Source organism: Pinus tabuliformis, chromosome J, assembly GCF_031772625.1.
Source record: "Pinus tabuliformis cultivar Carrire ecotype Pingquan chromosome J, CPIR1, whole genome shotgun sequence".
NCBI lineage: Eukaryota > Viridiplantae > Streptophyta > Pinopsida > Pinales > Pinaceae > Pinus > Pinus tabuliformis.
In genome coordinates this window covers 1,447,191,073-1,447,215,406 of record NC_142295.1, presented here as the reverse complement: position 1 = coordinate 1,447,215,406, position 24,334 = coordinate 1,447,191,073, and positions in this window count along the sequence as shown.

Genomic DNA, 24,334 nt, shown 5'->3' with positions numbered 1-24,334 from the left:
TGCAGTAGACCTTTAATTACAAGTATCGAGACTACTGTAGGTCAAAAGATACCAAAGAAGAAATCTTCTAAATGACCATGGGAAGTGATGAATCCTTGGAAGATTATCAAGAGAGGTTCCAGCTCAGTTACAAAAGGGCCAGGTGTACACTTGTCCCTGAATCTCTGAAGTTGGTCCTACTCAGGTGAATTTCGGAAGACCTTCTAGACGCCCTCCATCTGCTGGCCAGGGGAGACATCTACCAACTATCTTATCAGGACATAAATACTGTTTTTAGAAACCATTCTAGAGCAGCCAGAAAGAAAGGTAGGGGGACTCAACCCATAGCCAGTACCTCTTCTTCCAATTCATCCATTAAAGGAGAAATTAGAAACATGTTGGAAGACTTCAAGAGCGAGATGCTGCAGACTCTTGCAATGCAAATGGATACCTTACATATCAAAAGAAAACAAGAGGAAGCGGAAAGGGCTTTGGCCATTTTTTGTCCTTGACGCACTAGGAGGCATCCTAGGAACAAATGTCCATTGAACTCTATAGAGGTTTTTTCAGTCTGTGAAGAAGATCATTCTACAAATAAGTGCCCTTCCTTGCCTGGACTTAAAGAAGTATACCAAGGGGCCAAAGGAGCCACTGAACCACTCTATTTCATGAACCAAAGGAGACTGCATGGACCTAGACCATACCAGTAGGGGATGTAAGGGACATCTCAGGCATACTACCACCGCAACCAAGTCACTTCCATACCTTCTTGGGGCCTTCATGCTCATCCTTCCTAGTCCACACCTCCTTCTTGGTCCCTCCCATCTCAATATCGTGCCCAACTAGCTGCTCATTCATTTCAATCCTATGCTCAACTGCAACCTCAATGGAATGCATCTCATCAGGGGTGGAGTCCCTAGTACAACTCTCCTCCTGCTCTTTTGCCTCCACCACCTGCTTAACCACAACCATTAGCTTCTGCTCCACCAAGGCAACCCCAAATTCCTTCCCAGCCAAACCCGAACCCAAACAACAGACATGCTCATCAAGTGTATAGTGGGGAACCATCATGCCCAACTTATGCTGTGGAGATTCAAGAGATTAACCTGTGATCTAGGAAGGTTCTCCAAGATAGCTAGCCTCCACCCAGAGAGGTTGAGCAAGATAAAGAGGGAAGTGAACCTAAAGCAATTCCATCCTTTCTTGAGATACTATTTGGGACAACACAGCCTACCCCATAAGAAACTGAACTTCTGGGAGAATTGAAATAGTTATGTGTGAAGATACCACTTCTCCAAGCCATAAAAGAGGTGCCTATCTACAATAGGTTGAAAAAAGAGAAGTGCTTTAGGCATCCAAGAAGGTGCAAGAGAGATGCCCCAATCATCAATGTCATAGGACAACTGTCCAAGCTGATGTTGGGGCAGGTAATCTGTCCAAAATATCTAGACCCTGGAAGCCCAGTAGTTGATGTCCACATCAATGGCACCATGATCCCACATACCTTGATTGATCTGGGAGCTTCCATTAATGTGATGGCAAAGGACACAATGCTCAAAATTAATCTCTAGGGCTCCTTGAGGAACACCACAACAGTACTGCAGCTAGCAGACCACTCCACCATGACCCCTGAAGGGATTGCGGAAGATATGATGGTCTCCATTGATTTGTAGGAGTATCCTGTTGATTTCTTAGTTCTCCAGCCGAAGGCAAAGCTCACTGGGTATCCTCTCATCCTGGGAAGATCCTAGTTGGCTATTGTCGATGCCTACATCAGTTGTCGAACTGGGAACATGACCATAAAGAATGGGCATATGTCCAAGTTGTTAATCCTATAGCCTCCTGCTTAACCCTTGCTAGAACATGATCTACCTCTCTGGTTGGAGGAGGAGGACGAGGATGAAGTCTATTCTGCACCACTTTGTGCATTAGAAACTGTCATGGGGGGAAAACTACAAGATGAGGATGATATGATTGAAAATTTGATTTAGAATCCACCTCCCAGTGTATTACCCTTAGAGGACATAGTGAGAGAAACCCAAAAAAACCCCTCAACTGATCTCTATGTGGCCAACCCAACCTCTCTCCGTGTTAAGAATATAGAGTTCAACTCAGAAAGAACCTTGAAAGTCAATCTGTCACTATCCACTTCCCAAGAGAAGGAGTTGTGTAGCTTATTCAGAAAACATTTAGATGCCTTCGCCTAGAGTTATAAGGAGATGAAGGGAGTGCACCCTTTAGTATGTACTCATCATATATACATTAAGGAAGATTGTAAATCAGTCAAGCACCCTCAAAGGAGGATGAATCCAGCACTTAAAGATATTGTTAAGGAAGAACTGCAAAAATTGCTTGATGCAGGATTCATCTATCCCATCTCTGACAGTGAATGGGTCTCTCCTTTGGTGCTAGTGCCAAAGAAAAATGGTAAGTGGAGAATCTGTGTCGACTATCAAGAATTGAACAAAGCCACTATAAATGACCATTTTCCTTTACCTTTCATAGATCAAGTGTTAGATGGTCTAGCAGGGAAAAAGTTTTTTTCCTTCCTAGATGGGTTTAGTGGATACAATCAAATTCAAATCAGCCTGGAAGACCAAGATAAGACCACTTTCACTTGTCGTTGGTGTAACTTTGCATACCGGGTCCTTCCTTTTGTTTTGTGTAATGCTCCAGCCACTTTCCAAAGAGTGGTATTGAGTATATTTTCTGAACTGGTTCATGATGCAGTGGAAATATACATGGATGATTTTACTCCTTATGGTTCTGACTTTTAGGAAGCTTTAGCTAACCTAGGTAAAGTTCTAGACAAGTGTATTGAGATGAACCTATCCCTTAGACCGGAAAAATGCAAATTTTTTATGACTGAAGGGACTGTGTTAGGTCATGCAATATCTCAACAAGGACTACAGGTGGACCCCAACAAGATTTCCATCATCCAAAGGGTCCCACTTCCTCAAAAGGTGAGAGATGTCAGAAGTTTCCTACGCTTAGCTGGGTATTACAGAAGATTCATTAAATATTTTAGTAAGAAAGCCTCTCCTTTGTTTGGCCTTTTAGGCAAAGATGTTGAGTTCATATGGTCTGAAAACTATCAAGAAGCCCTATATACCTTGAAGAGCAAGTTAGTAACTGCCCCAACTCTTAGAGGCCCAAAGTGGAACCTACCCTTTCACATTCACACAGATGCCTCGAACAAGGCAATAGGAGCAGCCTTAGGAAAAATTGATGAAAAGTTGCCTTATGCCATATATTTTATAAGCAAAAATTTGTCAAAGGCAGAGTTAAACTACACAGTGACCAAGAAGGAACTCCTAGCTATTGTGCATTCCTTAAACAAATTCAGACATTATATCACAGGATATCAAACCTTCATGCACACTAATCATGCTACAATTAGATATTTGATGAACAAACCAGATGTAAATGCTCGCATTATTAGATGGTTGCTTTTACTACAACAGTTTGATCTGACCATTATGGATAAGCCTAGTAAAGAAAATATGGTTGCTGAGTTTTTGTCTAGAGTAAATTTTCCTACAATGGTGGATGACCAAATGCCAGATGAACATCTGTTTGCTATTTCATACTCTCTCCATGGTTTGCTGATATAGCAAACTACTTGGTTTCAGCACAGTTTCTGCCACACCTGTCCTCAAAATAGAAGAGAAAGATAGTAAGGAAAAGCACCCCCTTCACCTAGATTGGGGGTAATCTCTTCAAACTTGGTCCAGATCAGATCTTGAGAAGATGTGTCGGGGAGGAGGAAGTCTTTGACATTCTCTTGAACTGTCATGACAGGCCTTGTGGAAGTCATTTTGCAGCAAAGAAAACCACCTTCAAGATATTGCAAGCTGGCTACTACTGGCCCGCTCTTCATCAAGATGTGAGTAGATACACCAACCAATATGATTGATGTCAAAGGATGGGGAAACCTACTCCAAAGGATGAGATTCCCATGCAAAGTCAGGTGACCTTTGAGCCATTTGAGAAGTGGGGCATGGACTTTGTGGGTCCTATCAACCCTCTTTCAAATCAGAAACAATACATCATTGTGTGCACTGATTACCTGACAAAGTGGGTAGAAACAAAAGAAACCAAAGTAGCAACAGAGGAAAAAGTAGCTAAGTTTTTGAGAGAAAACATATTCTACAAGTTCTGGTATCTAAGAGAATTGGTCACAAATCAAGGTAGTCAGTTCACTTCCAATTTGATTGAAGATCTACTCACACATCATAAAATCAAGCACAGGACTTCCACCCCTCACCATCCACAAGCCAATGGGTAGGTGGAAGTCACTAACAGAGCTTTGGAAGGGATCTTGACTAACATAGTGAGCAGCAACAGAAAATACTGGGCATACAGATTAGTTGAGGCCACCTAGGCCTACAACACAACATGGAAGACCACTATAGGGTTCACACCCTATGAACTGGTCTATGGGAAGAAGGCTTTGTTGTCAATAGAATTTGAATTCAATACACTAAGGATGGTAGCTTAGCTGGACCTAGACCTTAGCCATGCACAGAAGGAAAGATTAATCCATCTCAATGGATTGGATGAACTAAGATTGCAGGCCCTTCTCCACACAGAGGTAGTTCATATGGCATGACAAAAATATCAAGGAGAAGCAATTTCAAGAGGGAGATTGGGCACTACTCTATGATTAAAGATATATATACTTCAAAGGCATGCTTGGGACAAGATAGCTGGGACCCTACATTGTGGAAAAATGCAATGAGAATGGTTCAGTTCTAATCAGAACCATTGATGATGAAGCCATCCCCATGCTTTTCAATGGACATCGATTGAAAATTTACAAGAAGCCCCTCTCCAAGAGAGAGTTCATTGAAGATGTGAATAAGACAATGATGGTGGAGCATGTCTTAGCCTCCACTTCACCCACTCACTGAAGGAAAAGAAAAAAGAAAAATAAGGACTCAAGTGAAAACCTCCATGAGGCGCTTGAGTCCCATCATTGGGTTGAAAACCTCTCCTGAGGTGGCCCAGTGATGTCAAAAGAAAAAAGAAAAGAAAAGAGAATAAGATCCCTGGGTGAAAACCTCCCTTGGAGGCGCCCAGGGCAGGAAATTAGGGTGAAAACCTCCTTGAGGCGCCCTAGTTGTTTTTCAAAAAAAAAAAGGAAAAATAAAAAGAAAGAAAGAAAAGAAAAAAGAAAATTGAATTTTAATGTGCATTGCAGGTTTGCAGGAGGACTACAGAGAGCAAGAGAAGATGCCACAGAGCCCTGACATTCACACCAACACCTATCTTATCTCCTCCACACTCTTCTCCATCATTTCTGACATTTCTTTCACCCCACTGTGCTTCTTTTTCAGAAACTGTGTGTTCTATAGGAGGCTCTGTGTTTTCTACAAGAGGCTCCTGTAGGAATTACAGAGAGCCAGAAATGAATATAAGAAGCAGTTTGAGGGGTAGGGAAGCTTCAAGAAGAACATATAAACCCTCCTATAGTCTTAAATCCTCCTTGCCATCCATTCCACACCTGCATCACACCCCAATCATCATTTTTTCTTCTTGTCCCAGAAAAACACAGAAAAAACAGTTTTTAGTAAAGAGAAAAAAACAAAAATAAGAGAGGAAGTAGCACCTTAAATCTCACCTGTAGCTTACCTATTAACTCTCCATCTCCATCTGCATCTCTGGAATCATCCTCACAGCTCCCAGTATAGAAATAAGCTTAAGATTTAGGGGGAGAAGCAACTACAAGAGCTCCTGTAGGAATTCCTGTAGCAGCTGATCCCGTTAAAATCCAGCCACAACAGCAAAAGAAGTGCAACCATGAGGATTGAAGGAGACATCTGAAGCTCAGATCTAGCCAGAGGATACCTGCACAAGACAAACAACCACACATCAACAAGTAGATAGCATGCATCAAAGGAAATACAGGCATGCAGCAGTAGAAAGAGCCAAAATACCTCACAGCACATGCATTCGAATCACAGGTAAGTGACTAACCCGCTCCTCTGTTTGCATTTGTGTAATTGAAAGATATGCATGAGAAATGAGATGGTTGAGGTTGAATGAGGAAAAGGTGGCCAATTAACTTGGCCACCTTCATCTAGTTGATTGCACTCATCCAAAGATGTCACCCACATATGTGCACCGTCAACTCAAGAGAGATGTCAAGGACAGGTAGTGGAAGGTGTGTCAACTCCAACGCAATGTTGAGAGGTGATTGCAGGTAGAAGCCATGATGACAAGGTGGGTGGGGACCAATGGTCCAAATATGGCCAACGTACACTTTTTCCAGCTCACCCCCATCACCGGAAATATCCAAAAAGAGTAATAAGTACTCCTCCTCGAGCACTCTCACCACCTTTTCCTTCATTCTCTCCTCGTAAACTAAGCTGCAATAGACTCCTTGTGCCCCCACAGCCTCGAAACCATCATTCTCCATCAATCTCTCCCATCCTCCTACTCTCGGCATTCTCTATAGGAGCACTTACAGGTTCTATAGGAGCACCTATAGGCAGTTCTACAGGAGGGGCAGTGAGCTGTTTTGAAGAAGAAAACATGGGTTTTTAGCATGATTTCTGGCCTAAGGAGGTAGGTTCCATGCATACCCACCTTGATTATCAGTATATGCAAGAAATGATATCAATTTAAGGAGGAATTAAGTCCATAGAAGAAGGAGAAATACATAAAAATTTCTACCTGCTTTCTTAAAAAAAACACAATTTTCCTCTATTTTCCTATTTTCTTCAAAAATATTGTCTCCATCTCCACATTTGGTGTTCCAAAGGGGTATAAACACAATGATAGGAGGTTTCATGAGGAAGGAGCCCACTAATCCCACTAGGCCCCATGAACATCCCCAAGTAGTGGCCATATTCACAAGGGAAAATTGGATGAACTTTTTGAGAAATTCCAAGGGTTTGATGAGGAAATTGCCCAAGAATTTTCCCTCTCTTTAGTCCCTCACTCAAGAACACATGCCACTATCACTTTTAGAGGTCTTTCGATGGAGATAACCCCTAAATTTATCAGTAGGGTTAGTACCCTTCCTCTTGGATTACCTTGGAGCAAAGATAAATAAACCAATTGGACAGGCTGCCAAGAAAAACTTCTTACAAAGCAATGAAACCCCTATAGAGGATAAAAATGGCATTATAAGGGCTAGCATACCACACCCTTGGGATGAGGTTAGTTACAAAATCATCAAATACATTTCCTGTGAAGGGAGGTACAACATAGTCTATGGTTACCATTTTAGATTCCTTCATGAACTAAGATATGGCATCGACACTCCAACACCCCAAAAACTCAGCATCCCCTATTTCCTCCTGTAGTCCCTCATAGACTCCAGAATTAATGTTAAGTTAGGGAATTCAGATGAACTAGCTCACCATGGGTTAATAAAAATCTTAGTGGAAGAAGCCCTCTATACATTCACACTCCCTATAGCATGGGAAGTCTTCTGAAACATGATAGCAGAAGATGACATAAAGGCCCTAACCTATGATATCAATCCTTCTGATAGTGAGGAGAAAGAGTAGAATGAGGGAGAATTTTTCTAGGAAAACTAGTGTCTTTTTGATCTACTAGTCCCACTAGGATTGGTAGCTATACTAGAAACGAACAATCAAAGCAATTTGTGATTTCTTTTATGTATGATAGATAAGAGAGGAGCAAAGGGACCAACCTGGATCCTCTGCTTGACTCCTTGCTTGATTTCTCTCTCCCTTGATAGAGCTTGCACCTCTTCTCCTACTTATCCTGCTCAGTGAATACTTGTAGAGACAAAGTAACAAAACACCATCAAAGCATCTCGATCTATTATATCATAATCAATTCAGAATCAGAAATACATTGAACATACAATAGCATTCACAAATAACAACATTCACAAATACATGATTGTATGGAGGAAAACTCAAAGAAATTTATTAATAATAGAAGGGAGAATTACAACCCAGCTGTCTGATCCAGCATCATCCTCCCAGCATCAAAGCTCTCTTCACCTCATGAAAAGCAAGATCACGCAACAATACAATCCCTTTTCTCAAACACAAACTATCAGCACTTCCTTACAAATTACAAAATTCTAGCCTCCAGATCTCTCAGATGAGGGATCCATTTATAGATGTCTACAAGGGTGTGAGTCATCTCTGGGTTTTTTATTAGTGTCATTCCATTTGTTTTTCTTGGTTCCACTTGGAGATTTCTTGGATCTCTTACTCATCCTTGGGCAAATTCAGAGAGGCAAGTGTCATAGGAGAAGTTTCTGGAAGATTCCATGAGCATCTACTTAGCAAACTGTGTCGGACATTTGTCCATCCTCACTCATCTCACCCTACAGAAGGCCTATTCAGTATGCATCACACCTGGCTAGTGTAGAAGTCAGTATGCATCACACCTTGATAGTGGGGCAGTCAATATGGTCTAGTTTTGGCCAGTTCTGAGTGGTTTTTCAGGTGGAACTTTTGGGGAATGATGTAATCAGTTGACTATGATCCTTTAGGGTATGAAACAACAGTTTTAGGGGTTAAAGAGCCCTTGTTTTATCGACATATAATATTGGGGTTGCAGTGCCCAAATATGTTTATAACAGTTGCCCTCTAAAGCATGAAGTCATAAATCTTTTGATGTCGAGTGAAATGCTTTATCATGAGGATCCGAGGTATTCAAACTGGAAGGTGACCTGTATAAGATAAAATACAATACATCATCATCATATTATTTTCATGATCTAGCTAAGGTGGGCATTCCCATGCTTAGATTTATAAATTCATTTTCATGTACATAGGACAGATAATTGTTTGTTGTCGCAGATTGGTTCTTCATATGAAGGGTCATCTTCCCTGGCTTACATGACTATCTATGCAACTTATGTGTACATTTGATGTCTTTATATCCCTGAATATATCAGAGCCCGGATGTATGAAACTAGATTTGGGGTCTTCAAACTCGTTCAATATTCGCTCGATGTACAAGTCAATCCATGTGAAAAGATGTCCTGATGTCGAACATGGAAAGACATCGCCTGATTACCAGCCAATAATGTAAGTTGTTAATAGGCGCAAGAGGAATCACCAATAATGATAATGACCCTCAGGGTACTATAGTACAATTCACGTGGTGTGAATATATGATCTAATGTCGAACACCACAGAAAATCTTTCGGTCAAAGGCCATTGATGTATACCTGTTGCTGGAAGTGAGAAACTTGCCATTGAGGCATGCAAGCTTCAAAATACTGAAAGGGTTGTTTCTAAGTCAACTTCTAGGATAATGAGATGATTTCGACAAGAAGTGACTCATTGTAGGAGGGCCTTAATGTATCCCACATCTACGACATGAAACGAAGCAAATGATTTTCTGGAGGTGAAAATGATCGATGACACAAGGTTCAGGAATGGCAGTCATGAAAAATGGAGGTTGAAGGTATTGAAATGGATGAGGCATTGTCTAGGTGGTGAATTCTTTGAATGACTTCTCTTGAACATATCAGTGACACTAAGATGGATTGGTAGCGTTAACCCCAAAATATGGATTATATGGAGGACCAATGGTGATATGATCGGTGAATGGAATAACCCAACCCAACTCAATCATGGTGATGGAGTGAAAGTGTCATGTTCAAGAGCGACCTGCTACCATAAAATTCTTCAAGTTTTCTTCCCTTTTTCCCCAGTCACTGTTGACCAGTACCTCTTTATTTTTGTCAATATTGAGGAGGATAACATATGCCTGTTCTATAATTTTCCCTTCAAGCAAACATGTTGCTATGTTTTAGCGAGCCTAGCGACAGTGAAACTCGTTCTTGTCTGGGTGGACAAGTTTGTTGTTGTTGTTTTAATGAGTTTAACGACAAAGACAACTTGGTCCTTTTCATGTTTAGAGAGTTTGAAAAGGGACAAAAAGAAAACTCCAGTAGTTATTTTTCATAGCATAATCCCTTAAGTCCAAAAAAGATTAAAATAATACAAAAGGGATGACTTTTCCGATCATTTTGGCGAGCCGAAGAAGACAAGTGCTCAAACTTTTTCATGAGATAATCCCTCAGGTCTGAAAAGTTTAAAATATACAGGAGGGATGGCACTTCCAATCACTTTAGCAAGCTGGAGAGGCCAATTTCTCGGCAATATTTTCATATTTAGCAAGTCTGAAAAGGGTTTAAAGTGGTCTTGTTTTTTAGGAATGAGTGGTATCCGGGGTAGCAACTGGTTCCGGGGAATCTTGGAACTTCTCAAAACATGGTGATGTGAAGAGGGTGGCTAACAAGACCACTCATCGTAGCTGTTCCTCAAAATGGTAAACAATCAAGTGGAAGCGTACGATCAGCCAAACGGATGGAGGGAACACAACCAAGGTTTAAAAGGCTGATATAATTGCAGTCACAAGCATTATTCACTGAAGGTGGGTTCATTTTTTAACGAGATAGAACTCTGGGGGAACATAAGCTCTGTTGGTAGGTTTATTTTTTAATGAGCTTGAAACATACGATAACATTTCTCATTTTCCTTTTTATGTAGGTTAGAAATGACCAAACTACAAGGCTAAAAAAAACTATTAAAGCTAAGGAACTGCTGAGGTTAGGTAGGATGGTTTCATCAGCTATTTAGACAAAACTCTTCCTTTGCTTCATCCATAGAATAGAAGAAGGTGAATGGTGTGTCGGACCAATCACCTGACCTTAGGAACGAAAAGACTAAAAAGCTAAAAAATATTAAAAGCTAAAAAATGAAATTGGTCATTTTTCGCTTGCATGAAAAGGTTTGCATGCCCCTAGGCATCGAGAAAATGAGAGTATCCAAGTAACCATATGGAAGTCACTGTGGTTAAGCAGGGTTGTTTTTGTCAGCGGCTAGACAAAAACACTTCCTTGGCTTTGCCCACCAATTAGACAAAGGTGAGTGGTGTGTCGGACCAATCACTTAACTTACAGGGAAATTCATGTGGTAGGATGGTTTCATCCACATAATAGACAAAACACTTCCTTGGCTTCGTCCGTATCACAGACAAAAGTGAATGGTGTTTTAGACCAATCACATAACCTACATGGAAACCTATCTTTTCAGCTGGGTTCGTCTGCCAAATGGACAAGGGTGCATGCCCCCTAAACTTCATTACATTCACCAAATTACTCGTAACAGGCGTAGGCGATGGCGAACCAAGTGCTTTCCAAGTAGTTGGGGAAAAGATACTCACTGAAGCCCCTTCATATATGATATTGCCAAACACGATCATTTTGTGAAATTGTACTATGATCTGAAATGGTACATTAGAAGGAAGGTGGGATCTCACTAGTTGATCCCAATCAAAGGAAGTAACTAGACTGCTTGGAGGGGGTATCGAATAAATAGTTGAATTAACCCCTTGAGTCGCAAGAACAGGTTCATTGCCCCCTAATTAATTGGACTCTGAATTGACAAAAAGAATTTGAACAGTATCGTTATCGCTCTCTTTGGGAATGATATCATCTGAAGGTGGATCTTCTGAAGGCAAGACTGGGTCGACTACCATCTTGACTTCTTGATTTTGGTCTGGTATGGACTCAAAAGATTCACTTTCAATGATAGGCATTTTGACCGATGGTTGAGTTATGTAAGTTGGATTTTCAACTAGTAAAGGACTTGAGGTGAGTTTCTTGTATCTAGATGAAAATCACTATGGTGAAGCAGGACGGTTATGCAAGACTCTTTTGGCCTCATCCAAAAAAGAAAGCAGGGAAGACGATGGTCCCCTTCACATAATCCACATGGAGTTCTGACATTTTCTTTCTGTCCGGAATTTCATTTTCACTAGTTGATGGTGTGATGTCAACATGATCACCAAAGGTTCATGACACTGGATGGTGCAAACAGGGATACCATTCTCTCAAGATCCAGGGAATGCAAGGACAATCTCGATGAGAATGGTTTCCTTCGCAAATTATACAAGGATATTTTGGAGATTTAGTGTGCGGATTTTCACCAGATGATTCATTGTTACCCCCTTACTTAATTGACTTCTTCTTCTTCTCCTTCCCTTTCTTCTTCTTTTCAGTCACCCGGTTACTAGCATCGCTACTTTCACCAAGTGAAGAGGAATATGGGGAGGGAGAAATAAATGAGGAAGAAGGCAAGGAGTCAATTTTAACATCAACTAGATGCTGATGCAATCGCTGAGGAATCATGTTATTTTGAACAATGGAGGTTGAGAATAGCCATACTGGCAGGCCAATAGTAAGTCCCAGAAGAGACAAAGTGGCCATATGAGGTGCACCAATATTTCCCCAAGATGTAAAAGGGCTAGGAATCCCCTCCAAAGGGATTCCTTGATTGGTGGACTCCATTATCTCAACCTAAGATCAATGAAGGAACAGGGATGTTATTCCGAATTTAAATAAATTTTAATGACGCTTTGACACAAATTTTTATTTTTCAATTTTTAAGAGTCGAGAAAAAGCTAAAGATGACTCTAGTCCCCTTTGATTTTTAATGAGCCTGAAGTGACAAGTGCTCAGATGGACCTTTTCTTTTAAGGAGTCGAAAAGGAACGAAAGTGACTACTATGGAGATCTAGACAAAGGGATTACTAAACCAATCACAAAACTACAAAATAAACCTTGATGATAAATTAAAGAGAAATTACCAAGGACTTATGTATGGCAGTCAATCTTCCCGAATGCTATGTTCAGTGCATTGCAATTGATAGGGCGACAAACACGGCTTCGTATAGATAAAGGATATAAGCCTATTGCGGTCTCCCAATATATACTCAATGGTACGGGGAGCACAAGTCCATGCTATCACATGTCATATCAAAGAGGAGGAGTCACCCAACCTTCGATCAAAATGATAGTTACTAGATTTTATGATGCCAGAACACATCTCTAGCCTAGACCTCTAGATGTGCTGCGTTAGGTTCCAAAGCATTATTAAGTTCATTGAAATTTATTTTAGAGTTGATCTTGCTTAGAATTTTTCCTTCAAGGTTCACTGCATGATTTAGATGTAAAATTCCTATATATGCAATCTAAAATGATAAACAATCGTTGTTTATTTTTAGCAATGAAAATCCTAGCTACTAAGGAAAGAAGATTACAATTCTTTCAAACAAAGAGCAAAGAGAACACACTAAATGCACTTTTCCTAAATCATTTTTCGCACACAGTCTAAATGTAAATGCAAATGCATGTATTTGTTTTTCGTTCCCTTTGATGTGAAAAATTCCAAAAGGAAAACTAAGTATAGATCTAAAATATTTTCTTCAAAGCAACATTTCGGCAATTTCTCTTCAAAATGAAAGGAAGAATAAATGACACTTTTCGATTTCGAGTAGAGAATGCTTTTGACACTTCAAGATGTCAACAAATCAAATCAAACACATGACAAAAAGTTCAATCGACTATCCAAGGAAGGAATACTCAACGACACTTCTCTTTTTTGATACAAAACAACAATTACGACACTTTTTTGCACCAAAACGATAGTTCGATTTAAGCAAATTTTCGACAAAGGATTGCAAATGATGGAAAAATACATAAAAAAAATCACTAATCCTAATAAATGGAGGATGAACTATGTAAAGCAAGGAGGCTTCACCAATGAGATACTGTTCATAAGCAGCAAAACAATTGAACAGAGCTAAAAACAACGACAAAAAAACCCAAATTTCAAGGAGAGAAATAGGACTACTCAATCATTGCACCTGTGCTTCACAGAAACAGGGATGCATATCACCTACTACACTCGAGAAGTGTGATGCATACTGGCTTCTAGTGACAGACAATGCGATCGGCCAGGGAGTGCAACTAAGGTGGGTTTTGTCTCAAATTTGCAGTTGAATTCAGTGAGTTAAGCTGCGCTATTATGGACAGTAAAGAGCAAAGTATAGGGGTATAATATTGGGGGGTTATTAAGCTACCAATAGGGCATCCAGAATGCTTGTGAGTCAGATTTTCAAATCATAAACTTAAATCGGAGATTGATTGAAGCAACGTTCATCTACTTTGCAATTGCAGAGCAAGAGTAGTTCGAAGGCTATCTGGCTAACTTCAAGCCCCGTCTATAGTTTATAAAACAAAAAATCAACAAAAAACAAACAAACTATTCGATCCACAGTGGAGTCACCATTTTTTTTTTCCGGGAAAACTAGTGTCTTTTCGATCTACTAGTCCTACTAGGATTGGTAGCTATCCTAGAAACAAAAAATCAAAGCAATTTGCAATTTCCTTGATGTATGATAGATAAGAGAGGAGCAAAGGGACCATCCTGGATCTTCCGCTTGACTCCTTGCTTGATTTCTCTCTCCCTTGATAGAGCTTGCGCCTCTTCTCCTACTTATCCTGCTCAGTGAATACCTGTAGAGACAAAGTAACAAAACACCATCAAAGCATCTTGATATATTATATCATAATCAATGCCGAATCAGAAATACATTCAACATACAATAGCATTCAAAAATAACAACATTCACAAATACACGATTGTATGGAGGAAAACTCAAAGAACTTTATTAATAATAGAAGGGAGAATTACAACCCAGCCGTCTGATCTAGCATCATCCTACCAGCATCAAAGCCCTCTTCACCTCATGGAAAGAAAGATCACCCAACAATACAATCCCTTTTCTCAAAGACAAACTATCAGCACTTCCTTTCAAATTACAAAATTCCAGCCTCCAGATCTCTCAAATGAGGGATCCATTTATAGATGTTTGCAAGGGTGTGAGTCATCTCTGGGTTTTTGATTAGTGTCATTCCACTTGTTGTTCTTCGTTCCACTCGGAGATTTCTTGGATTTGTTACTCATCCCTGGGCGAATTCAGAGAGGCAAGTGTCATAGGAGAAGTTTCTAGAAGATTCCATGAACATCCACTTAGCAAATTGTCTCGGAAATTTTTCCATCCTCACTCATCACACCCTACAGAAGGCCTCTTCAGTATGCATCGTACTTGGCTAGTGTAGAAGTCACTATGAATCGCACCTTGACAGTGGGGCAGTCAGTATGGTCCATTTTTCGCTAGTTCTGAGTGGTTTTTTAGGTGGAACTTTTGGGGAATGATGTAATCAGTTGACTATGATCCTTTAGGTTATGAAACAACACTTTTAGGGTTTAAAGAGCCGTTGGTTTATCAACATATAAGATTGCGGTTGCAGTGCCCAAATATGTCTATAACAGAGAAGGTGAAGCAACTGATGACTCAGCAGGACAAGAAAGGGAGGAGGAAGAAACTAAGATAGAAGAGGAGAAGGGTGAAGAAATAGAACAGGAAGAAATAGAGCAAACAAAGAAAGAAAAAGAGACAAAGGGAGGAGAAAAAGAGGTAGCAGAGGCAAAACAAAGAGAAGGGTCCCCTGAGACTCTGGAAAGGGAGGCAGCAGCTGCCCTCACTGCCCTGAGCACACCAATTAAGCCAAAAGAAAAGAGAAAAAGGCAGGCCTCCATGTATTTCAAGGCCAGGAAAAGCACAAGGATCAAAACAGGGAAACCCCAACCATCTTCAACAGTGCTAATTACAATTGAAGATTCACCCTCTGTCAAAGGGGAAGAATATCCTTCCAAAACACCTATCACATATGAAAGAGGGACTCCTAGATCTTCCACCTGGAAGGAGAAAGTGCAACTACAGGACCCAAAAACAGTCCTATAGGAGGCTCAAACAGTTCTACAAGAGACACTGTCAAAATTACAAGAGACCCAACAGCTTGAGAAAAGAATAGAAGAATAGCCAAAGGGGAAGGAGGAAGCTACAGAGCTACAAGAACCTGATCCCCAGCCCAGCCTTGCCTCCTATTACCATATTCTTGAAGGAGGTAGGATAATTCCACAAACATTTGCAATTCCACTATTCTTTGAATTAGAAAAGGAAAGAATAAGAACACATCGATGGATGCAAATAGCCAAATCCAAGGGAGTTGAGGATGTTGGCCATATGGAAAATAAACTTAGAGAAATGGGCAGAGAGTTAAGTGCTGTCAGACATAGAGAAGCAATTGCAAGAAGCCAACTGGAAACTAAAAATGAATTGCTAAGGAGGCAACTAAAGGAGAAAGAAACCCAACTGGCATGCATGGCCAGCTTATCCATGGAGGCATTGCAGTGTAGAACACCAGCAAAATCCTATGGCTTATATCTCAAGGACCAATGGCTACAATTTCAGATCAAGACTTTGGCACAAAGAGGCACAATGCCTTTTCAAGATTATAGGCAATTTATGGACCTGTGTGACCAAAGCACAATAGAAGATAAGGCAAAGATGGCAGAATTTTACCTGCATAATATGGCCCTCACAGACATGAATGTGTGGGATCCCAATGCTAGGCTAGGGGACCTACAACTAATGGCCATGGCCTCATGGATGAACCATGAAGAGTTGAGGGCAATAGAAGTAAAAAGGTTGATGATAAGAGAGCAGAATGAGCCATTAATGATCAGAGCTGAGCCATCAGATCCCATGGCACTCATCAACACACACCAGCTGCTTGCCAATAATCCTCAAATTGCCCCTAGATATATAAGTGATCAAGCACAAGCCATTGCACATTTTGAGGACATGGAAAGGCTACTTGGGGATGACTGTGTGCATGCATGTATGAGGAGATGGAACACCTTACCACATAGTCTGAAGATCAGGGAATATAATTTCCCCATTAGGATGAAAGAGGCACTAAGGAGAGTGCCAATGTACAAGCACTCCATGAAGAGGCTACAAGTCAACTGGATTGACCTCAAACTGAGTCCCCCACTACTATTAGGCATGCTAGAAGGAAGAATAGAAGAAGAAGAGCAGAAGCAGTGGGAAGATATAGACAGAAAGGCAAGCTTCTATGACAAGGAAGAGGAAACAACATCAGAAGCTTGGGATGCTAGAGAGGCCACTAAGGCCATAAAAGATGAGGGATGGACTAAGTTGTTCAGAGGATGAGAAACACCTTCAGTAGGGGGGTGATGATGAGCCACATAAATGGGTAATTATATGGGCTCCTTTTACCTCCTAACATAGTCAAATCAACCATTCGCTTAGTTGAGTTAGTTATGATGCCATGTGGTCTACTATGTGTTTAATGCATCTTATTGTTGAATTTTGAAGACAAAGACAAAGATTTAGTGGACAAATGACAGTAATAACTTGAAGTGGACAAAGGAGAGCACTTATAGGAGGGAATCCCCCTCATTTATTACTCGCCACTTCGAATTCCCCTTCATTCAGCTCAAAGTACAAACAACCAAATCAATGCACTAGGAGGCAGCCGAGCAAGTGGAGGATCAGTGATGATTATCCTGAGTTTTGGGAGCCAAGCCTACCTGATTTTAAGGAAGCTATTGGTAGCTTCATTTGTATAAGTAGAGAGGCTCAGGGCCTCACTAGGGTCAGATTTTTGTTGGTTTTTTGTTGCAGTTTTACTTATGTAAACTCTGCTCAACTTCGAGCTTATTATCTTAACAGTTCATGTAATCTTGTTATTGTTTTGAGAATAAAGATGGAATACTTTTTGAGCTAGCACCGAGTTACCTCAGAGGGCTGAAGCTCTTGGGTTGGGGCCCAATCCAAGCAGCCAATCTCCTCTTTATTTGTATTTATATGCTTTGTTTCAGTTTGTAGATTAGTTTCTGTTTGATGTATCTCTTTCATGGTTAAGAATAGGTTGCTTTTGATGATTTAGGAGTTTGCTTCCATTTGTGATTTCTATAGCAGGTTAAGTAGTGATAAAAATAAGATTCAAAAGGCTAGCAATAGTGCCTTGGCCTCTCTTCCTCCCTTTGGGACCATGAATTGAGACAACGACCTTTTTGCTACCCGAAAAACATAGATTTTCCTCATTCATAGGACTTCTAGTGTTTGCAATTTGTTAGAAGGTTAATGCTTTGCTTTAGATCTTTTCCACCAGGATCACTTCTTTATTTGCAATAAGTCTTCTTCCATGCTTTCTTTCTTTTATCATTTCTCAACATTTGCTTTCAAAGATCATAGTTTAGACTAGGTTGATGCAAAATTCTGCTTTTCTAGATGCACTCGTTTCATTGCTTGTTTGATCTTATTGGTTGACTGTCAGTTCTTTTGCAGCAGATCTCTTCTAACAACAGGACAGCCTATCAGCCATCACATCCTCTCTCTAATCCATGCCCTACAGGTTGCCCAAAGCTCACCTCAAATCTGCCTTAGTTTTCTACATTTTTCCATAGAACTTCTTCCTCTCTTGTTGGGTAACGGAAGCCCTGCGTAATGCTTAGGGGGCTTGAAGCCTGAAATTTTGGGTAAAGTTAGGGTAAAGACTCCACTGAAAGTGTGGAGCATGAATTATAATAGGTTGAGTCAAAGGATAGTCCACCCAAAAATAATGTAAAGAAATGTAAATAGAGTTGGCCCGCTCAGGGATCGTGGGCCAAGGAAAGGTATAAATAGAGTGAGGCTCTATGGGTAGAGATAGCTAAGTTTTGATGGTTGATCTTGAATATGAAATGTAATGGGTTTTTGAAGAAAATAGTTTGAAAGTGTCTGTAAGTCTGAGTCGAGGGTTGGGGTAGTAGATAGAGGCTCTACAACTATGTACGCATAGGCTTAGAAAGTCTGCAGCTGTGTGCGTGAACCCCTACAGCTGAGTGCGCAAGGCAGATCTGGATGTATTGAGGATAAGTGGAAATAAAGATAAGTTTCTCTGAAAATTCTGTGTTCCTTCTGAGCTATCGCGAATCTGACTTTTATAATATTTGTTTAATTAATCTTCTTATTGTATGAATGTATGTAAATCTGGGTTCATTTTAAATGTGTGAATTGGTTACGTTGGTTAAATGTTTGCTTAAAGACCCTGTTGAACAACTCTGATTTATAACCGCATCCTCCAATAGAATAGCGCACTAATAAAAATGTATAATCAATCTGCATCTGTACGAATACCAAGCAACGTAGAGCTATAGACCGGTGCGCGAAACCTCTAAACCACATCTAGACATCCCTAGGGTGCGGAAACCTGGTTGTAGCACCCTCCCCTGCTACCTCAGTTGAGACCTCAGTCCGCGCTCCACAGGTTCTTGCTAAAAGGGCCGGTAGCTGCAGGATTTGTTTGGCTAAATAACTCTTCCGAACTGGGTCAAGCCCATATAAGCCAACAAATGGTTCTATTGCTGAGATTGGGATCTGCCTAAGGGGCATCTAATGTGGGAACACTGGAATCCTACAAAGAAAGAGCTTGAAGAGTGGTGGGATTTGAAGCTTCATAAGTTTGTCGTTTAGGAAAACAGAAACTCACGGATATAGGAGGAAAAGTTGTTGGATCATTATATATTCAGGGATATACACGAAATCGTCTTCGCAACATTTCCGATAGAATTATACGAGTGGATCACGAAGTTAGCTGATAGCATGGGGAGGTGCAGATTAGACCAGTCGATAATGTGGACTCCAGAACTGGTGCGCAGGCTAGAAGCCACTGAAGATAAACTTGCGTGCATGGTAGACCACTGGTTAGATCGAATCATAGGGGGATTTATCACTGAATTCGCGATAGATACAACCATAAGTTACAATGAGGCAGAAAGGCAATTTCTCCAAGGACCACGGGGTAGCTACATCAAATCATTGAATACTTGGATCAAGACGTTGTTGTGTGAAAAATAGATTTTGCACGTATATTGATGTCTGGAGTAATGCAGAGTGGAAGGGGTTATCGAGGAGCAGGAGGTGTAGAGAAAAACCCTTAGATTTCTATCACACGGGAGAGCGAGGTGGGTCTCGCTAGGTTCTTGCCAGGAAGTGCGATCCAATTGATGAAAGAATGCTTCCCACTGATACCACCTCCGTCTACACCACCACCTACTTCACCCACGTCGAGTCCATCCACACCAACACCACCGAAAGTTGGGATGGCGACCGCAGTTAAGTTACTGACATTTTAGGGTGTAGGGAACAAAGAGCCAAGTCAGTTCTGGTTTGTGATAAAATCTGTATGGGACACGCAAGGCATAACAGATGAAAACATCAAAAAGGCTATGCTAGTTAGCGCACTACAGGATCGTACGCTGACATGGTACATAAAATACTCAATCGACCATCTGAATGAGGGAATAGCAACAATCCAGGATGTGCTAAATAAAGAGTTTGGCCGAATAAAGTCTGAAACCCAATCGGTCATTGGGTTCAAGGAGATAGCAATGTTGCCTAGCGAAACTTCGTGGGATCTAGACCAAAGGTTAAAGAGTACTATTCACAAAGCTAACATGACTTTGAAAAATGGGCAGCATTGTGCATGGTTTGTGGTGTCATTGACACCCCATCTGAGGACGGCTCAACAAAAGATCTCAACCCAAGCTGAGGCACTGGAGACAGCAATGAGGTTACACGCATCCCCAATACTGGACCCAAGGTTGGGAGTTTAGCAAATCCATGCGCAACTTCAAAACTTGAGTTTAGAAATGCAAAGCTTGAAGCAAGGAAGAATGTCTCGACCAGAGGTACGTCCAGAGCCAAGCGCACGACAAGGACCATTTCCCTATCTTTGTGAACTATCTGGCGGGAGGAGGCCCGATGCCATTAAAAGTGGAGGTACAAGCAAGACTGAGTGTCACGCCTGCACTCTAGTGCGCGATTTGCCAAGTAGGAGGAAAGCATGCCATGGACAGCTACCACCCATTACCAAGCTTACAACAAGCTCCTCAACACTTATTTTGTAACTTCTACAGAACGATGGGTCACGAAGAAAGAGATTGTCGCATGTTGATGGATCAATCACCTACATATAGGATGCAAATAGAGAAGCACAGGCAGGACCCAGCTGCACCATTCACACGAGGGGGATTCCCGGTATGCGGATGGGGTCGCAGTCGAATGGGACCTGGATGGGGATGAGGAAAATTAATCTGCTATAATTGTGGAGGGCCAGGGCATTATGTGCAGGATTGTACGAACCCAACCAAAGCCTATTGCCTGTCATGCTACCAGTTTGATCACGATGCAGTCGACTGCCCTATGCTAATTGCTCAATTGTGGGAAAAAGGAGTGCTCCCAGCTAGCCCCACTCAGAACATCCAAATGATGAAGGTTGAACCATGCACCGAAGACCCCAACATAAATATGATGCTTAGAAGTGGCACAACTACAGGGGAAGATAAGGGGAAGAAGCTAGAAGAGAATACATGGGTTCGTAAGGTTCCCGAAAAACAACTAGAATTTGATTTGGCGTGAGCAAAGGGAACCTTTAAGGAGGCTAAGAAACATTTCACAGAATCATCTACTTAAGGTAGTAAGGGGCAACCGAAACTGGAACAGGATAATTCTTTGATAACTACCTTCTTAGAAACCTATATGAAGCTTCTGAGGGATGCTAATGCTGTGAAAGGGTTACAAGAGTTAATAACTAGATGTGCAGGGTCAGACGAACCGCGCTTGATCTGCAAATTGGGCAAATATGTTTTGCGTACTGGTCGGGAGATGTGACTGACAGTCCAGATTGGCGACTATGAGATGGACTAGGTCATTTTAGATCTAGGATCCGACACAAATTTCCTACCAAAATAGACTTGGGAATGCATTGGAAGGCCTACGCTACAAAGGTTCCCGGTCCAATTACAGATGGCGAACCAACAAAAGATTCTGCCTATGGGAAGGCTCTAAGGGATTACCGTGGACATCGACGACGCCAGCACGCAAACTTATTTTGAAGTCATTGAAATCGTGGATGATAGTAACCCATATCCGGCATTGCTAGGGATAGATTGGGCAATAGACATGAATGGAATCATCAACCTCAAGAAATGGAAAATGATCTTCGAAAAGAATTCTCTCTGAGTAGTGATTCCATTGGATCCAGCTGAAGGAGCACATTATACTGAACCTGTGCGCGACAACGACAGTGATGGGGAACTAGACTATATCTACCAGCTCACAGTGCAAAATCGGGATAGGGTGAATCCAACAGCAGACGGTCGACTCTCATGGGACTGTGATAGCTCTTGCACGTCGAATTCGGATGAAGAGGTTGAACGATGGAAAAACCGACTACATGAAGTAACCACACTAAATTACGACAGTATGGTCGCAACAGGAGCTGTAGAGCCACCCATGGAGGAAGCCGAAGAACCGGTCACCTCGATGAAATTGAAACTAGGTGCGCTGAAAGTATCTATGGTAGCACCCCGAACAACCATGGCTTCAGCAAAAGGGGCAGTCTTGACAAAGCGAAGGAAAAAGCATGGAGGTCACGGACAGGCGTAGGCACAAGTGGCTAGACAAACTAAGGAAAGCAGCCTGAAGCGACTCTAGTCACCAGTAGCCAATGACAAGGTCCACAGGGACTCAAAGGGCAGCACACATCGCAGCCTTCCAATGACACAAACCTCTTGGAAGTTGCAAATACCATGGACTAGATGGGTCTGTACTAAGCGATGGAAGAGAGCTCAGAGGAAGCCAGGTAGCTGCAGGCCCCACGCTGACAGCACACTCTGGGCACGGTCGGGAGACCAAAGCATGATATACGGGAATGGATTTAGTAGAATGTCACGCTGCGATGCTCACAAAAGCGCAACCCCTCTGCACATAAGGCGATTTGGATCACTTAGGAATACTACTAAGAACGACCAAGCTGTGACCCTACTATCATGGCTGCACACACATCCTCAGAATGAAAAAATGGCTACTCGAGCGCTCGAGCAGTGCTCGCAGCCTGGGCTGGCAGGGACATTACGACTTCACACCAGCAGTGTGAACACCTGACTAGTGGTTGACGCTACAGTCTCAGCGCCCCGAGTAGCTGAAAGAAGGTGTGGGACTATAAACAAGTCTGCAGGAAGCTAGTATGGCGAAACGCTTCCCTCCCAAATTACTCCACCCTCCCGATCATAGCAGCGCCCGATGGACTGCGCTACCATGCAGACCAGTCAAGAGATGACCATTAGCACCACTATTCATGTCAAGGATGTTACGGTATGGCAGGAAGGAGCGAGCAACGAACCTTTAAGATGAAAGTTCTGAGTCAGATCCACTAAGATCTACTGAGGGAACGTTAGTACTAAGCTAGAAAAGGAGGGAAGGGAGTCGTTCAAAGTTACAACTTTATTTTATGACCTGGGCATGACACGGGCATATTGGCACTATACATCAGAACAGAGCAGCAAGCATTCAGCTCCTAGAAAACCCATGAGTACCATGGCCAGAACCCGAGCACGATTCGCAGAAGAAATACAGCTAAATCTGGAAGAGCCAGAGGGCATGAGTCAGGCACCTGGGGTTCTGAAATCCCCACGCACACTGCGAAAGAAGAAGACTAAGCAAAAGACAGGAACAGTCTAAGCCTCAGTATGGTTCACCAAATAATCCACAATCAATAAGGGCAAAACCATTTCCATCAAAATCGACAAGGATGATGATGCTCTCCAGGAGCTGCTTGACCAAATAGACGGAGAGGCCAAGGAAATAGTGGATGCATTCCAACTCCCATCATTACATCCATATCTCTCTCTGTGGTGAGGGTTACCCAAGCTACCCAAGGACTTAGACATTGTGAAGGCTGAGCTTCAGGCCCCGCTTATTCCAAATGACATAAGGTTCGAAGGCTTGCCGTCGGGGCGTGTTCTGAGCCTCAACTTTGAATATTGGGATTTGGGCGACTGCGATAAGTTGCCTAAGCTGGCCGAAGACATGTTACTACCACAGGCATGGCTGCTAGGTGTGGAGAAGGCGGGCATCCTCAACCTCAAATGGCTACCTCACTACCACTGCGCGACTATTACCACATTTGTAATCCAGCAACTACTTTGTCTGGTACATGATGGATTCCTATGGTTGGTAGAGCCAATCCCGATCATAGCTGAGCTAATCCACTGAATAACGCACCTACCACTGAAAGGAAATGACCCCACTGACACCGCAGGAACCAACAGCGAGGTAGGCCTTGCCGAAACAACAAAGATGTGATACCAGCTGGAGAAAGGTAAGCGCGGATATGTCATAGCCAGCATCAACGATCGAGCCATCCAAGTGGCTACCCAGCTCCTCGCTAGTAAACTCATGAGGAAGTGTCGCGCAGACGAGGTACCCACTTCTGTCATTACGTTGGCCGGACAGTGTGCCGAAGGGGTTCAGTTCAATTGGGCACAATTCTTATGCAATGAGTTCCTGACCAACTGTCAAGAAGCACAGGACAAAGGTAAGACATTTCATTATGCATGGTTGCTTTTGTCAATCCTCTTGGTTACAGGCGAACTACCACAGGATAGCCAGTTCCCCAGCATTACAGATGACCTCCCTGAGGCAGTAGAGTATATGGCGCTATGCGGTACAAGGGATGCGACAAGGGTTTCTGTAATCCGAGCATTTTGTGCCTCTATGGAAGGAAACATAAGGACAAGGATTTCTCAACGACCGTGAATGTCTCTTGCGATCTACAATAATTTCCAAAGCACGGCCGAGT